Source organism: Lynx canadensis, chromosome C1 (genome assembly GCF_007474595.2).
Source record: "Lynx canadensis isolate LIC74 chromosome C1, mLynCan4.pri.v2, whole genome shotgun sequence".
NCBI lineage: Eukaryota > Metazoa > Chordata > Mammalia > Carnivora > Felidae > Lynx > Lynx canadensis.
This window is the reverse complement of record NC_044310.1, coordinates 6,850,251-6,867,390: the sequence shown is the minus strand read 5'-3', so window position 1 is coordinate 6,867,390 and position 17,140 is coordinate 6,850,251.

Genomic DNA, 17,140 nt, shown 5'->3' with positions numbered 1-17,140 from the left:
CCTGTGTGTTTATAGAATTTTAGAGTTCTAAGTGATCTTGGAAATCATTTTCATTTTATAATCAAGGAAACTGAGGCTCAGAAAGAACAAGTTGACTTGCTGAAAGTCACATCCGAGACAGAGCTGGTTTATAAGACTTGGGCATCCTGACTCTCAGTTTAGTGTCCATGGAGTTTTATTTCTTTATTTTGTGCTGTTTTTAAAAACTAATTAACACATTTGGGCAAGTCCGTGTTTATGAAAATTCCATGTCCCAACAAAAAGTTGTCACTAAGGGACCATTCCTCCAGCCTGTAGGGCCTCCATATGAAAGGGGCCCATTGTATCCCTCAGTTGTGAGCTTGGAACAATGGGAGCCCTGTTGAGAGTCTCCTGGAGTAACTTAACCTCCTGCTTTGTTTCACCAGGGAAGTAATTGAAAGTGGCAGCTAGAGCCCCCCACCCCAGCCCTCCCCACCATGTGTGACCTCTTTGCTGAAACCCAGTAGGTGGTGACTGTAACTATTATTTACTCTTCTGTTTTTGGAGAAACACAAAATAAGTTACGAGGAAAAACATACTCTCAAGTGTTTATATTTCTCTGCATGCTCAAATATATAGATTTCCCCATGCGTGTATATATGCTAGCTTATTTTCTAGGCTCAGGCCACTTTATATTTTTTTCATGTATGTCTCAGTTTTCTTTTCCTTTGCACTTTAGACAGATTAAAACACTTCTGAAGCTTCTCATATACTGTAAACTCTACTAGGTGCTCTGCCAACTGGACAAATTAGGGACCTCAGCTTCATTAATGCCTTATTTGGAACTCTTAATGGGTAACTTTTTATATATTGGTTTATAGCGGTCAAAAACTCATTGAAATTGTAACAAACCAAGAAAAAGCAAATTGCCTGCTACCCATGTAGGATTTTACGGTCAATCATCATTATTTCATTATTCTGCATTTTTGTTTGTTCAAGTGATCTCTACACCCAACGTGGGGCTTGAACTCAGGACCCCGAGATCAAATGTCACATGCTCTACCAACGGAACCAGCCGGGCACCCCTAGTCTGCATTGTTTTTAATTGAGGTGAAACTCATGTCCTATAAAAATCAGAAATGTACAATTCAGTGGTGTTTAGTACGTTCACAATGTTGTGCAGCCATCACCATCTAGTTCCAAAACATTTTCACCACCCCAAAGGAGACGCCACACCCATTAAGCAGTCACTCCCCGTGCCCTCCTCCACATCCCAGCCCTCCGGCAACAACTAATCTGCTTTCTGTCTCTGTATTTACCTATTCTGGAAAATTCCTGTCAATGGAAGCATACGGTATGCGACCTTTTGTGTCTGGCTTCTTTCACTTAACGTATTTTCAAGGTTAATCTAAGTTGTAGCCTGTATCAGTACTTCACTCCTTTTAATGGCTGAAAATATTTCCTTGCGTGGATACTACATTGCGCTTATGCATTTACCTCTTGAACGTTTGGACTTTTTCCACTTTCTGGCCATTGCAAATAGTACTGCTATGAACATTTGTATCTAAGCGTTTCAATACCTGTTTTCAGTTCCTTTGGTTTTATATCCAGGAATGGAATTGCTGTGTGTACGTGTGTTTTGGGTTTTTTTTGTTTTGCTGTTTAAGCCCTAACAAGATTCCCCTTTCCCCTCCAGTAGTAGGATAAGGAAAATTAGGAATATTTGGTATTTGAGAGGGGCCTACGTGAATCTGGAGTCCTTAATTTTGGTTTCCCTTTACACTTTCTGTAAGACTAACATCAGTGAAATATTTTGTCATTAATCACATTAGTGTATTCATTTTGTAAGTAATGACTAGTACTCAACTTAAAATTAATCTTCCTTTAAAAGTTACAAAGTATGCAATACCCAGCAAGATACTGTCATTCGTGACCGCGTGACCTTTGGTAGGTTACTTAATCTTTTTGAGGCTCATCTTCCTCTTCTGTTCAATAGGGATCGGTAGGTAGGACCTACCTACCGCATGGGTTTACTGTGGATCTCCCTCTTTAACGCAGACAGAAGTTTTGCATTGGAGCTAATCTACAATTTAACAATTCTTTCGAGGGCCATGTTATATATTTTGTTTCACAAATTTGGTCCTTAATTCAGAAAAAAAATGAATTGAAAAGGGACTAATTTGAAAATTCTATACAATTATAGTTATTAAATGATTTGCAAACTAGGTTTCCTGTTCATGTTTTGCTATATTTAATCTGGGTTTTTAAACTTCTCGGGAGGTCTCAGACTGCAATAACTAATGCTAAGGCAGCTAACTTTTTGATATCTTTGGGTCAAGCTAATATTTTAATGAGAAAAATTCCTGCATTTTTCAAAGAACTGGGGTTGAAGCAGAAGTAAATTCCAATGAGCGAGTGTACAACTGGGCAGTTTAATGAAAGGTAATAATTTAAAACCGTTTCTAGGGGCTCCTGGCTGGCTCAGTCTGTAGAATGTGCAACTCTTGATCTCGACCTTGTAAGTTTGAGTTCCATGTTGGATGTAGAGATTACTTAAAAATAAAATCTTAAAAAATAAATAAAACAATTGTTGTGTTTCAGTGCTTTGTTCTTCCTGTAAGTGGTAAGAAGGGTATGCTAGGTAGGCCTTTTTTTTTTTTTATGTTTATTTTTTTGAGGGGCAGACAGGCCAACTGAGGGTCTGAAGCAGGCTCTGTGCTGGCATCAAAGAGCCCGACGCGGAGCTCGAACTCACGAACTGTGAGATCAGGACCTGAGCCGAAGTCGGACACAACCAACTGAGCCACCCTGGCGTCCCTCTCGGGACTTTCTTTGAAGACGACTCAGCCAAAGAACTGCCATCTTGGGCAAAATAAACGACTACAAACCCACCGTTGGATGGCATCTTACTACAGTGAATAATGGATAGTTTGAAATTACGACAGGAAAAATAAACCCAGACCATTTGGCCTAGAGCTTTTCAGCTACTGCCCTGTCCGTTTTCCCCCCTTGCTGTATATTCGTTACTAAGGCCAAAAAAATGCGCTTGTTTGCCTCTCAAAATGTTTTCAGCATTAATACGTAGATTAAAACTGTCAGCAGTGCCACAGACCCCCATGAACGAGCACTAATTGCTTCCAGTCTGTTTGGCCCTGGAATTGCAAAGATTTAGAAACTGGGTTAACTGGTATTTAATATTTTCACTAAATTGCAAAAAGCAGGTTGAAAATACGGCTCTTCTGGGTATTCCTCTAGAGTACGGCCTTTTGACATCCCAACTCACTGTCTTTTTGAAGTCCCTCTCCCCGCCACAGTAACCACGAAGCGGGGCCACCAAGCTGCTGAAAAGGCTTCCAACACGGGGGCTCTCGCGGCGCTCTCAAGGGTGCGCGGCGAAGAGTCCGCCGTCCGAGAGTCTGGAAGCTGAGAGGCCTGTCGGCTGGAAGCTTCGTGGTGTTTGGTTGTCTTCCTCTGGGAAGAGCACGTTCCGTAGAGCCTCAGGCAACGGACAGCAATTAAAAATAACTAAACGAGGGGCGCCTGGGTGGCTCGGTCGGTCAAGTGTCCGACTTGGGCTCGGGTCATTCTCTTCCGGCTCGTGAGTTCGAGCCCTGAGTCGGGCTCCGTGCTGACAGCTTGGAGCCTGCAACCTGCTCTGGATGCCGCGTCTGCCCTCTGCTGCTCACATCCGGTCTCCCTCTCTCAAAAATGATTTAAAATAAACACCAAAGAAAACAAAACTGAACAAGCAGAACGTATTCCGTAAAGAAGGTCAAGGAGAGTCACCGGCTTCCTTTTGAATTAAGAAAGGAGAAGGGGCACCTGGCTGCCTCAGCCGGCAGAGCATGTGTTTCTCGATCTCGGGGTTGTGAGTTCAAGCACCACGTTGGGTGTAGAGATTACTTGAATAAATAAAATTTAAAAAAAAAAAAGAGGAAGATACTGTAGGCAAGGGTTCTTTCTAAGATTATGTATCAACCACAGATCTGCCCTAATTTCTGGCCACTGTGGGAACTTCGGAAACCTTCCCACAAGAACCTCTGACTTTGCGTTCAGTCACACTTTCAGTACATGACTTAAGGACTTAAGTCATCTTGATTATGTCTGTTGAAGACGTCTGAGGAGATCAGGTACAAGTCTTCATTACTGCTAAGTTGTCATATTACGTGGAACTGTTCTTTCCTATGAGAGGAGTTTAAGGAGTTTTGTTTTGTTTTGTTTTTTTGCACACTTGTGTGAAAACCTGGTTCCTTCAGGCTGGCATCACTCCTCCAATACTCAAGAACCAGAGCGGGTTGAAAACTGAGGCCTTTACCTACAACGGTAATCAAAGAGGTACGTAATTATGTAGAAGCGAGTATTTGGCCTAGATGAGATAAAAACTAATTGCCTGAACCCTGTGATCTGACCATGATCTTAGGAAACATGGCAGTTTGGGGGCACCATTTTTGGCTCAGTCGGTTAAGTGCCCAACTTCAGCTCAGGTCATGATATCACGCTTTGTGAGTTCGAGCCCCACATCAGGTTCTGTGCCAACTGCTCAGAGCCTGGAGCCCGCTTCGGATTCTGTGTCTCCCTCTCTCTCTGCCCCTCCCCCACTCGCCCTCTGTCTCTCTCCAGAATAAAATAAAAACATTAAAAAAAAGAAACAGAAAACATGGTGCTTTTACTACTTCGTGCGTTAAAAAAAAAAAAAAAAAAAAAGAAAGAAAGAAACTGTTGTCACAGGTTTTACATCAAGTTTAATCTAGGTCTTGGTAAATTATACCTTAGATTTGGTTTGTAAAGCTCTGAGCTTACGCTTTGACTTAAATATTTTGTTTCCTATTTACTCAGAAAAGGAGCATTTTCACTTTGGGAGCAAACAGGCAAAGCCTCAGTCCCTTGGCCTTAAGCTTGTGGCATTTCCTTTCAGCCTGTCTTCTAGAAGCAGGAGCGGCTTGTTCTCCTGCAAGGAAATACCGTGAGCAAGACTATATTAAGCAGTACATGTAGGCACACCAAACCCACTTTCCAGCCTCAGAAAGGAAAACTCGGGCTCTGTCTCTCACTTGTGAGCTGGAGGGAGAAGGGAGCGGTGAGCCCGTGTTCACCCCGGGGCGTGCCTTCCTGCTGGGAGTCTGATGGCCAGTGGCTCCCGCAGGGCCCTTCTGACCTCCCACGGTGCTGCTCTTGCCAGGGTGGGAGGTTGACGGTGCCAGTGTAATCCTGTTACAGTCAAAGCACTGAACAAATTGTATACTTTCGTCCCTTCGGGGCTTAAAGAACTCAAAGTGTGCTTTGGTGAGGATTAGGACTTGAAATTGGAGAGAAGAAAACATGTTTTGAAAAATCTTTTTTTTTTTTAATTTTTTTTTTAAGTTCATTTATTTATTTTGAGAGAGAGCACGAGCAGGACAGAGGCACAAGAGAGAGAGGGAGAGAGAGAATCCCAAGCGCCGAGCCCGTCGCAGGGCTCAAACTCATGAACCACAAGCTTAACGGACTGAGCCACCCAGGTGCCCTCAAATTGTGTTTTAAAACAGACCTAACAATTAAAGAAAAAGATACCTATTACTCTATCATAGTTAGCTGAGTCCTTAGAAACATTATTTCTTTTTAAATAAAAAAAATTTTTTTTTTTAACATTTATTTATTTTTGAGAGACAGGGAGAGACAGAGCAGGAGCAGGGGAGGGGCAGAGAGAGAGGGAGACACAGAATCCGAAACAGGCTCCAGGCTCCGAGCTGTCAGCACAGAGCCCGACGCGGGGCTCGAACTCACGGCCTGCGAGATTGTGACCTGAGCTGAGATCATGACCTGATGCTCAACCGATTGAGCCACCCAGATGCCCCATAAATGATCTATTTCATCTATAATTTTTTACTTCGTCCTTTGGTCAATCTTGTAAACTACAAATCATGAAAGTATTTATGTTGTTTTGGAGACTATTAAATGGAGAGAAAGTTGGAATACTCCTGTAGGGGAGGAAAAATATCGTTCCTCCACCCATTTTTTTTATGTTATTGACAGGGACCCCTATTACAAAGGACAGATTAAGAAGAGAAAAGCACACAAGTTCAAGTTTTACGTGACACAGGAGTCTTCATAAAGGAATGAAGACCCAGAGAAACAGTTAAACCTGAGTGTTTTGTCAGAGAGAGGGTCAGAGAGAGAGGGAGAAGGAATCCCCAGCAGGCTCCATGCTGAGCTCGGAGCCTAACACGGGGCTCCATCCCATGACCCTGGGACCATGACCTCCGCCAAAATCAAGAGTCAGACACTCAACCGACTGAGCCACCCAGGTGCCCCTGAACCTGAGTGTTTTTAGGCTAGGTTTGAAGAAGAGTGGAAAGTCACAGAAAGATACAGTAAGACGAATCTAAGTGTAGTAAACTGAGGGAAACTTAGCAAGATCTTTCTGTCGGGATTCCTCTCTGTCCCTTGTCTTCAGAGATAAGGCTGCTGCTTGCTTCCAGGTAATGGAGGGGCACCTCTCACACACACAGAGGTTCTACGACCCGCTTCAGGAGAAGGTTGAAGGGCTTTCCTGCACGTGCCTTTTCTCAAATTCCTTCAGCTTAAAGTATTTAGACGCACCCTGGGTGGCTCTTGGTTAAACATCTGACTTCGGCTCAGGTCATGATCTCACCGTTCATGGGTTCGAGGCCCACATTGGGCCCTGTGCTGACGGCTCAGAGCCTGGAGCCCACTTCAGATTCTGTGTCTCCCTCTCTCTCTGCCCCTCCCTTGCTTGCACTATGTCTCTCTCTCTCAAAAAGAAATGAACGTTAAAAATTTTTAAATAAATAAATAAGATATTTAACATGCCAAGGTACCCTATTTTGGGCAAGCGCGACCTGAGCCCATCCCTCCATTTCTAGTCGTAATCCCGCCACTCTGTTTTCCTTTTGTCCCACTTTGTCGAGTTGCCTTCCAAATGTCCGTGTAGCTGTTTTGTGAAGAGCGGCTATTAAATGTATAAATTGCTTTGAAACCCCGGTGTAAGGAACTGTATAAAAGCTAAATAATAACCACTCTCGTTAGAATACAATATTTTAAATCTCAAAACATGCATTTTAAGAACACTAAATAAAACGGAGGCATTGTGTCGGGTTTGACTAAGGGAAGCTTGTATTCATATTCTAGATATTTGAAGTAATGGGGAATTAAGAACATAAAGCAGCATTAACCGGGAGTACCTGACATGGGAAAAGCCTACATTTCTGTTACATTTGTTTTTTCCCTTCCCTGGAGGTGAGATAAATTACTTTTTCTGTTATATTTCCTTACTGATGATGTAAGTTCTGCTAAGGAGGCATATAATAAACAACCCAAGACACTCTACCGAAAGAATGTTTCTGAGTTGATGGGAATTTGCGTGCTGATATTACAGGCTGTCGCAGCAGGGTGTCATCAGCTGCAGAAATGGAAGGCATATTCAAACTAGTCCCTTTATCCTTTCCAGACACTGCAGCCCCTTTAGCATGCGGTTCCTGTGTGTCACTTACTCTGAAAAGACATTAGATGGAAACTGCCTGCTCAGAGTTGTTTTAAAGAGTCACAAGCGTCACCTGTATGCTGGAGGACTCCCGGCCTCCTGTGAGCCTGTCTTCGCTTTCCTAAGAAAGCTTTTCTACTTATTAGTGAAGTAAGTGTCCCTCTCTGTTCTGTCTGTACTTAGCCCCCAATTAGTAAGATGAGCAGAAACGCTCCCATGCTGAGCCTGTGCTAGGGGCATGGAGGAAGCCGATCGTACTGTGCGATGCCAGCTACATAAGCACCTTTTCATCTCCCAGGAGAGGTTCTCAATAGGTTCGGTCTACCCCCTGGAGCCTGGAGCTATTTCAGTCTAACTACTCATTAAAGTCAACCTAAGATACTGCAGACGCCTTTGGGCTCGTTCAGTGAATTGCCGCCACTTGAATTCAGCTAAGAATAGTTCACTTGTACTCCCCAGGGCTGCTTCCAACTTAACCTGAACTTTCCCCTCAGCTTTACAACCCCACCAAAAATGTTGATGCCCATAACAAGACTGGCTTCTTTAATTAAAGACCCAGGACGGTTGCTGTGAATATATGCCTAACCGTTAAAACTGAGCCCAAGAATGTGAGCTGAGAAACCGGGCTTTCAGGAAAACAAAACCAAACGAAACAAAACAGGTTTTCTTTTCCCCTCAAAAAAATAAAGTATTTAAGAAACAAAATTACATGTAAACGTGGGTGAGAGTACATAGCACTGTGGTAGATCCATCCCCCATAAATTAGGTACCTGCTAGGACTCTCCTTTCCGTTTGGAACCCACTGTAGAATTGGGAGCTTTGGAACAACTGGCAGAAAAGGGAGCGCTCCTGGGCCAGGCGGAGCCAGCCCCGACAGGAAGCAAGTCCTCTTGTGTTGACATAGAAGTAAGTGCAAAAAGGGATCGATTTGTTTCCGAAAACTTGTAAAATCATTCTCCATTGCATCCGTAGACTCCGTGAAAAAACGGAGGTCAGAGACCGACCTGTTTTGCGAATGATCAAAGTAGCTCCAGCTTTATGCCCTGTCCGTTAACGGCTTTGGGAAAATTAAAGCAGTTGTTCGGGGCTAGAGCCGGTGGCTGGAGATGAGGAGAGCACTAGCTTGGTTTCCATCAGAATGGAAAATGCCTTGACCGTACCCACTTTGTTACGCTGGACTATTACTCACCACCGCCTCTTTTGGGCTTGGCCATGAGACTGGATGTGGCCAATGGAACGTTTATGGAGAGGTCTTGGGTGTGCTTCCACAGTTTGGCTTGGCACTCTTGCTCTTTTGCCATTCATCATAAGAGGAATGGGCAGCCTCAGGTCGAAGGGGAAAGAGGAGACACGCGGAACAGACTTAATCCTAACCTGCAGCTAAGCCCCGCCGATCCCAGCCCAACCCAGCTGAGTCAGTCAACCCACGGTCTTAAGTAGACCCAGCCCAGGCAGTTTGCAGACCCCTGAGCAAAAAATAGAAGTGCTTGTTTCAGCTACTGAGTTTTCAGGTGGTTTGTTATGCAGCCACAGTTGACTGATACATCATTGCTTTTCCATTTTAATCCATTCTCTGTGTTAAAGCCATAGTTCTCTTTTACATCTATTTATTTTTGAGAGACAGAGAGAGAGACAGCATGAGCAGGGGAGGGGCAGAGAGAGAGGGAGACACAGAATCAGAAGTAGGCTCCAGGCTCCGAGCTGTCAGCACAGAGCCCATCACGGGGCTCGAACCCATGAACCGTGAGAACATGACCTGAGCCAAAGTTGGACACTCAACCGATTGAGCCACCCAGGCGCCCCATGATAGTATTTTTTTTTTTTTTAAGCAGGCTTCACGTCCAGCACAGAGCCCAACACAGGGCTTGAACTCACAACCCTGAGATCAAGATCTGAGTTGAGATCAGGACGCTTAACTGATTGAGCCATCCAGGTGCCCCATAGTTCTCTTTTTAAATACAAACCCACCATATCCCATCTTTGCTTAAACCTCTCAGTAGTTCTTTTTTTTTTTCCCTAAGTTTATCCATTTTGAGAGAGAGCAGGAGAGGAGAGAGAGAGAGAGAGAGAGAGAGAGCACTCTGCACCATCAGTGTGATACGAAGCCAGATGTGGGGCTCTCACTCACGAACCATGAGATCATGATCTGAAAAGAAATCAAGAGTCGGTCGCTCAACCCACTGAGCCATCCAGGTGCCCTCTCAGTAGTTTTTATTTTGGAATAAAGACCAAATGGTTAGCATGATCTATAAAGTCCTGTATCATCTGTGCCTGGCCTCTTTCCCGATCACTCTGCACTCAGCCTTCTCTCAGCTGTTTGATCTCACCATGCTTGCTTTTCTCCTCATGGCCTTTTTCTTTCTTTTCTTTTTTTTTAACTTTTTTTTTAAGTTTATTTATGTTGAGAGAGAGAGAAAGAGAGAGAGAGCATGCACAAGTGGGGGAGGGGCAAAGAGAGGGAGAGAGAGAGAGAATCCCAAGTGGACTCTGCACGAATAGTACAGAGCCTGATGTGGGGCTCGAACGCATGAACTTCGAGATCATGACCTGAGCCAAGGTCAGTCACTTAACCAACTGGGCCATCCAGGTGACCCCCCCCCCCTTTTTTTAAATGATTCTCTTTTATTTTAAAGTTTATTTATTTTGAGAGAGACAGAGAGAGAGAGAGAGAGAGCGCGTGCGCACATGCGAAAGAATGAGCAGGGGAGGGGCAGAGAGGAGAGATAGAGAAACCCAAGCAGGCTCCACACCGTCAGCACAGAGCCCGATATAGGGCTCGAACCCACAATCTGTGAGATCGTGACCTGAGACAAAATCAGAGTCTGACACCTACCCGCCTGAGCCACCCAGGTGCCCCTCTCCTCATGGGCTTTTTATGAACTGGTCCCCCTGGGGGCTAACCTCTCCTCCCCACTCTTTGCTTAGTTAACTCCTAGGTAAGTAGAAGCTTAAATGTTACATTCCCAAGGAAGTTCTCCTTGACCCCAATGCAAGGTTAGATTCTCAATAATATGCCCTCAAGCCTGTTGAATTTCGCTCTCAGCACTTAACTAGACTTGCAGTGAATTATTCAATGGTGTAACTCATTAGTGTCCTACCCATCATGAGGGCAAGGAAAATATTTGTCTGAGTTGCTGCTCTAGCCCCTGCTGAAGGCGATGATGTGCACCTGGGAAGCACTTAATAAACATTCCTTGAACGAGCAGTTGAGTGAAGAGACTAGGCTTGAATAAAAATCAGGGGATGCAGAACAGATCACGTGTGATGTTGAATATCTGAATCAGTTCGATCGAAAGGACTTCAGGACGCCTGGGTGTCTCAGTCATTTGAACACCCAACTCTTGATTTTGGCTCCGGTCGTGGTCCCAGGGTCCCGGAATTGAGCCCAGCATTGGGCTCCACGCTTGAGCCTGCTTGAGATTCCCTCCTTCTCTGTCTCTGTCTCTGTCTCTGTCTCTCTCTCTCTTCCCTTGCATGCCTCTCCCCCACTTGCATGCATGTGCATGCACGCTCTCTCTCCCAAAATAAAAACATAAAAAGAAAGAAAAGTCCTTTGAGAACTTAGTGTAAGAGAGTGTGACTATTGGAACAAAGTAAAAAAAAAAAAAAGACTCCTTCAAAGAAAACACAGTCTCTCGTTAGTCACAGAGCCAAGCTGGATTTCTAAATGTGACTGAATTAGAAATAAAAACTCTGGGGGTACCTGGGTAGATCAGTCGGTTGAGCATCTGACCCTCAATTTCAGCTCAGGTCCTGATCCCAGAGTCACGGGATCGAGCCCCGCATCGGGCTCCGTGCTGAGCATGGAACCTGCTTTGGATTCTCTCTTTCCTCCCCTCAGCCCCTCTCCCTGACTTGCACGTTCTCTCTCTCTCTCTCCCTCCCTCTCTCTGAAAGAAAGAAAGAAAGAAAGAAAGAAAGAAAGAAAGAAGAAAGAAGGAAGAAAGAAAACTCTGATTATTAGAGGAGACGTCATTAGCAGAGGGATTGACAATGTGGGAAGGTTGGATGGTAGTACAATTACTGTTGAGTTTCGAACAAGTGAGGATTGTCCAAGAATTTGAAAATAAAATCACACCTATGCCCTTTTGGGTTCTTGGCTTTAGAAATAGTGTCACAGCTTATCTAATAGAGAGACACTGTTCTAGGTATCATGATATAGACAGAGAAACGGTAGAACGTACCAGAAATGACACAAGCTTTGAAATTTGACGGGAAAATCTCATGAAGGCTTCAGTCCAGTGTACAAAGGAGAGAAAATCAGGGCAGATGGAGTTTCAGCTTTCGAGTCCCAATGTCCTTACCACGACTGAACACGAAAGCCACGTCTCTGGGGGAGCCTTGGGACTGACAGCCTTGGGATTCAGTAGAGCCTGCAAGGACCCCACTGAGCTTCTCGTCAGCCCCGTGCCACCCCCCCACCCCCTCCCCGTGCCATCGCTGGGGGAAGCCTCTGGAAGCCATTGCACTTTCATGTTCCGGTTTATCCGCAAATACACACAAATATAAGCTGTCTTGTCTTTTTTTCTCTTAAGGGAAACAAGTGGTAAAGAATTTTCAAAAATTCTTCAGCTATATTAAGTCTCTCGGTCAATTTCCCTTGGCTCTATAACTCGTGCTAATTAAAGTGGTCTCAACAGAGGATCCTAGAGTGCAGCTTCCTTTTTGTTTTCTTTCTTTTTTTTTTTTTCCTACTTGTGTTGGCTCTCATGTTCTTTGCTTAAATAATTAATAATCATTACTATCCGTTATGCAGCATGTGGGAGAAGAGCGAGTAATCTTGGATCCCAGGACATTTGCATCATGCCTGTCCCCTCTGCAGAAGCTTTCATCTGAGGCTCTTCATTAGCCGGCACCAGGGGGTACATTTGCCGCCCTCGGCCTTCGGTGTTTATTAACTATAAAAAAGAGCCCCATCTGATTCACCAGCTGGGGGCAAACTCTGCGGATGGGAAGTAACTTCCCGGAAGAACAGTAATGAAGAGGAGTGGGGGGCGGGGGTGTGTGGAGAAAACGTAAACCACAAAGTTCATTTAGATTCAGCAAATCTCTGCCAGAGCGAAATGCACCGGCTAAGTGTCGGTCACGTTACCGCCCAGCCAGACTTCCGTGTCACAAATAGCCAAGGATTTAAGGAGACCCCCGAGCTGGAAAGCAGGAGGGTTTCTAGGCTCGGATGGGTTTGAAATCGTCCACTCTTCAAACCAACCGCGAAGGGCAGGGGCAAAGCCACAGATATTTCACAGTGACAGGCCCGTCTACTTGTTGACATAAGCAAAACTCCTGGGCAGTCTAGACCTCAGGAGGGCGAGGAAGGAAGTGCCTGTCAGGAATGGTCTCCATTCTACCCCTGACACACTGGTAACATTGCATCATCTACAGACGGGGAACGTGTGGGTACGTGCCCGGGGTGGGGGTGAGGGGGGGGACGTGCTGTTTTATTGTTCATTCCCAGACGGTAGAAGTTATTTGCTTTTCGGAATGGTAATTTTTTTTACGCGTAACTGGATGATAACCAGCAGGAAAAAAGGTGATAAACAGACATATGCTTAGAGGCTAATAAACTGAGTATTTGGATCCAAACTGAAGTTTCACGTTGTTTTGTCTCTCCTAGGTGATCAGAATGTTTCTGCACCGACAAAGTACACTTACAAGACACGTTGGTCTACCGAAACCCTCAGCCAAAGAGATGAGTAATGATTTCTTTCTGTTGTTCCCAAGCGCAATACAAACGGGGTTCTGTGATTGGAGGGTCTACCCGTGCAGAAAGCAACACTCTGGGGACAGGCTGGCAGACAGCCAGATGTTCACAGCTGCACATAGCCCACTCGCGACACAAAATATGTATATTCACTGATCTACAAAACGCTTTCATCATTGTGTTTAATAATTCCTTATTATCTCTAAAGTAAAATCAGATGACAAGTTATTTGCCAATGTGAGACACAGGAGGAATGGTGTGTGACTGTGGCCCTCTTTGTCTGCTGTGCAGTTAGCGCCCTTACCACTTGCTGTGCTCAGAAAAGTCTGAGCTGTACCAAATGTAACCAAAGCAAACGACAAATTATTTTGGGGTGCCTGGGTGGCTCAGTCGGTTAAGCACCGGACTCCGGCTCAGGTCATGATCTCGTGGTTCGTGGGTTCAAGCCCCGCGTCAGGCTCCGGGCTGACAGCTCAGAGCCTGGAGCCTGCTTTCAGATTCTGTGTCTCCCCTTCTCTCTGTCCCTTCTCAGCTCACACTCTGTCTCTGTCTCCCTCTCACTCAAAAATAAATAAACGTTAAAAAAATTTTTTTAAGACAAATTATTTTACCTTCTATCTTATTGGAAATTATTAATTAAGATTTAAATTTGGGGGGAGGGGCATCTGCATGGCTCAGTCAGTTAAGCGTCTGACTCTTAGTTTCGGCTCAGGTCAAGATCTCAGGGTCTGTGAGTTTGAGCCCTGCATCGGGCTCTGTGCTGATAGTGTGGAACCTGCTTGCGATTCTCTCTCTCTCTCTCTCTCTCTCTCTCTCTCTCTCTCTTCCTCTCTCTCTCTGCTCCTTCTCTGCTCACACTCTCTCTCTCAAAATAAATAAACTTAATAAAATTTAAAGGTATATTTAAATTTTGGTTCTCAAAACACAAAAAGAATTGGTTCTCATTTTTCTTTACTACCAAACCTCATCTTTACTTAGCTCAAGGTCTCCTTCTTTCTCTCCCATTGTCATTCTGTACCTGCTAACCTCGTAGGCAGGAAGGCCCTCTTAGGGGTTAAAACTTGAGGACTACCTGGGGTGCCTGGGTGGCCCAGTCAGTTAATTATCCACCTTTGGTTCAGGTCAAGATCTCGTGGTTCATGAGTTCGAGCCCCACATCGGGCTCTCTGCTGACAGCATGGAGCTTGCCTCAGATCTTCTGTCCCCCTCTCTTTCTGCCCCTTCCCTGCTTGCACTGTCTCACTCTTCCTCTCTCAAAAAATGAATAACCATTAAAAAAAAAAACAACTTGAGGGCCACTCTTGTCATAACTACTTCGCAAAAGCTCTCTTCCCCTGCAGCCTGCTGGGGCTCCCCTGTTGTTTCATCCTTGGCCTACGATTTTTACTGTCACAGTTATCCCTTCGGGATAGAGAGGATAGGGATTTTTTTTTTTCTCCAGAAACAAGTATTTAAAGAGACACACATGTCTGGGAGCACAGAGGGGCCCTCCCCAAAGCCGAAAGGATAAAATATAGAATCGTAAACGTAAGGAGTGAACAGTGAGGAGGGGGTTGACGGCATTGGAAGCCAGGGGTGGAGATGGGCAAGGAGGGCCGAACAAAAAGGACAGTCCTGGGTGGGGGATCTACACACGTTTTAGTTACGTGTTCATGCGCTAATATCTGCATGCGCCAGGTACTGTGCTGGGGGCAGGGGGTGGGGTGGTCTGCCGAGACTTCTTACCCTCTTGGAATTTACGGCCATGCCATAAATTATGGCCCCATAACTGGGGCTGGCATAGGTTAAGCAAAGTCTCTTTAAGGAAGACCAAATGTTCAGTCAGGTGAAGGAGGGAGAAGCGGAGAAAGAGCCACTGAGTCAAAAAGAACTGCAGATTTAGAAGTCCTGAAGCACGAAGGAGCACCCTATGATCAAGGAACAGGGAGGAGGCCTGTGGGTGGCAGGAGCCCCTTCCGCAAAAGCGGTTCAAGATCAGGCTGGAGCCGGATCATGCAGGGCCTTGTAGCCACGCGAAAGATTCTGAATTTCGTCATGAAGATGAAGGGAAGTCCTTGAATGGCAGAGAACTGACTGACAAGAAGGGTACATTTTAAGAAGGACAGCGGATTGGGGTTGGTAGGGAAAGCCTGGATGTGAGAGCACTTGGAAGCTATTGTTGGAGTCAGGTTGAGAGCTGATGGTGGGTGAACCTGGGCCAAGGGAGTAGAGACGCTGGCAAGTGGGGAGATTCAAGATATGGTTTGGGGGTGCAAACAACACGGACTGGATCTGAGGGACAAAGGAGAGAGGTGGCAAGGATACTTTGGAGCTTCTGACGCAAGCAACTGGGTGAAGTGGCCAATTAGTGGCCATTACTCAAGGTGGGGGGGCACTGGAGGAGAGGCCGATTTGGAGACCGACTGAGTGTGAGATGCTGTGTGCAGAGCTCGTGCAAGGTCCACTGAAATCGTGGAACACTGTGTTAGAGATTTCCCTTCTTCTCTTCCCCGTTCCCCTTCCCTCCTTCCAAATATTGGTCCCTTTCTCTCTTGTAACATTGCCTCATTCTTTCAGAATGTTCCATGTGGTGTGTGAAAGATGCTACTAACATTGTTGAGGCCATATCCTTATAGCTCTTGATCCAATAGGAAAGAGCTTCCCTTCATTACCAATTCAGAAAGTTTCGGGGAAGGACTCCAATTGGCTCAGCTTGGGACACATCCCACTTCTTAGCCAGTAGTCAAGAGAATGTAGCACTTGACTGTTCCAGCTTGGATTCCCCTGTTTTGTTTTGTTTGTTTTTGGTTTTTGTGGAGAGGAGAGGGTAGAATACTGTAATTGATAGCCTCATCAGCACCTCAAGGGGGTACAGGGTAGGGAAGAGCAGTTCCCCAAGGGGAAGAGATAGTCCCAGGCTGTCAGAACCAATAGATGTTCCCCTACATCCTAAACTTTCAGTGTTTCATTCTAAGACACTACAGATGGGTGAAGCCTGCCCGAGTTAATCCTGAAGTAATACTCTTATCTAGAAAGGCAGGATTTTCTAACTCTCCGATGATAGAGTAGTTGAGGGACTGTGGTGATGAACTTATTGTAATTTTGAACCATAAAAACAATAGGTTTGGGGTGCCTAGGCAGCTCAGTCGGTTAGGAGTCTGGCTCTCCATCTCAGCTCAGGTCTTGATCATAGAGTCGTGAGTTCAAGCCCTGCAGTGGGCTCGGCACTGGGCAGGAAGCCTACTTAAAAACAAATAAACAAACAAAACCCAAAAAACACAATAGATTTATGAAAAATTTGAAAAAAGGGAAAAAGCGTCCATTATTTCACAGGGATACATTTTCATTTTATGCATTCCTTTCCACCTTCATCCTTAAGCATGTCTTTCTTTCTTTCTTTTTTTTTTTTTTAAGTTTTTTAATTTATCTTGAGAGAGAGAGGGAGGGGCAGAGAGAGGAGAGAGAATCCCAAGCAGGCTCTGCTCTGTCAGCTTGAAGCCTGATGCGGGGCTCGAACTCATGAGCTGTGAGATCACGACCTGACCCCAAATCAGGAGTCAGATGCTTAACCAACTGAGCCACCCAGGTGCCCCCTTAAGCATGTCTCTTAAAAAATGTAACATTTATACATTGTGTCTTGAATACCAAGCAGTTTGTTCAGTTTTAATTCATTTGTTGAAACATCAATATTTACAATAAAAATAATTTGAATGTGCACATTTTTCTGCATTGGTGTGCTCTGGGAAACGAAGGATCAGCTAGTACATCGTATTGGCAAATATTGGTTGAGCGCTTGCAACAGCATGGTAGCTGGGACACTAATAAGGATACAGACATGACTAAGACCTATTTCTGGCCTTTGAGTTCATAATCTCATGACTTTTGATAAAATTAAAATATTCCTCAACTGTAACTAAAATAGTTATTAAATCAAAAGAGTAATATGGACATCACAGAATATGAACAACAAAGTAAACAAAATATCATCTCATATCCCTCTTGCACAGGGAGGGGAAAGA